Raw genomic sequence first — 1518 nt, 5'->3', positions numbered from 1 at the left:
TCTGATTTTTATTTTGTAAAACTTGGCATACTCTATCGAAGATTCTTTTCTGGTCTTCTTTCAATCGCGACATGATTTGCGATAAATCAATCGGTGCGCCAATCTTACCAAAATTTTTCAGATCTTTCATCACGTTGTCAGCTTCTATCGGATTGCAATCCAGTCCATCGTCATCGGATTTATCTCTGTCTGCTGTTTTCAGCAGATCATTTTCGCGCTTCTCGATTAATTCAGCAACGTTCTTAAAAGCTTTCTGTATTTCTTCGAGCCTTTCGTGATATTTCATTGCCTTCGTCAAAGCAGACGCTGAATTCTTAAAGGCATCCGTGTAAGTTTCGTATACACCTTTGAGTTCACTCAAATCTCTCCACGATTTAAAGAGAAGAAGCTGTGAGTAAAAGTATTTTTTGAGTTCAGTTATTACATTAAATCGATAATGGTTAATTAAATAATACTTTTTTCATTTTTTTAAACATAATCCCGATACAATAAGTTTGTAACATTCGACTTCGTCATTTTTTGGCACTTGTTTCGTAATTTCCCAAATTCTGGGAAAATTGTACAAATTCAATGATTCTAATTCCTTAGGTCTGCTTGGATAGTAATCATCGATGAGCGATGGACAATAAATATTCGTAGAATTTTCATCGAGAGTTTTAATTTCATTGAATGTTTTAACTTGTCTGTTTCTCATCTCATTAACGTCAATCCATTTGACAATGGTATCACTGTCCGTATCATACAAGGGATTCCCTAGTAGATGTCCGCAGCTTCTAAAGGACCGCATTCTCTGTTAGTCAATGAACGCAAATTCCACAGTTTCGATGCCAAGGGTTTATTGGAATCTATCATTGCAAAGTCTTTATTGCATTTTTCCGACTTTGTCGTGTATTTTGTTAAGTATAAATTTAAAAACTCTGATGTTTCTCCAATAAATTGTATGTCCATATTTCGCTCCCAGGTTAATTTGATAGCCGGATTATAATTATTGTTAAACGGTTTCTAATATGGCTGTCCGCGGGTCATTATCATTGGGGACCGCGAAGAGGCAGTAGAGGAGGCGGGTGGGAAAGAAATAACAATTGTAATAATAATAATAATAATAATAATAAAAAATAATTATAGCTAATTTTTAAAGATTATAATTTATCGCCCATTATTGATATCAAATCTTTGATTTACCTGATACATATCGTTAAAATTAAATAGATTTTTTATTTTTGGGACTACTCATTACAAGTAATTTCTTCAATAAATAAATACGTAATTGTTAAGAATACCTCTCAAATTGACTTTTCCAAGCTTAGCACAAAATTAGTATAGTCAGTTATCGTTGCAATAAAGTCGTTTTTATAAATGATAAACTGGAGTTACTTTACTTCCCATCCCTGCATTTTTTATACAAATATATTTGCGTAAAATGTTCCTTTTCAATTAGTTATTCAGTCAGACGATTCATAAAATAAGAACCATGGAAAGATTCTTAACCATAAAAATTCAAACTTTGGGTAACCTTTT

Source organism: Mycetomoellerius zeteki, unplaced genomic scaffold (genome assembly GCF_001594055.1).
Source record: "Mycetomoellerius zeteki isolate Tzet28-1 unplaced genomic scaffold, Tzet1.0 scaffold18, whole genome shotgun sequence".
NCBI lineage: Eukaryota > Metazoa > Arthropoda > Insecta > Hymenoptera > Formicidae > Mycetomoellerius > Mycetomoellerius zeteki.
The sequence above is the reverse complement of the archived record's forward strand: the minus strand, read 5'-3'. Positions refer to the sequence as shown.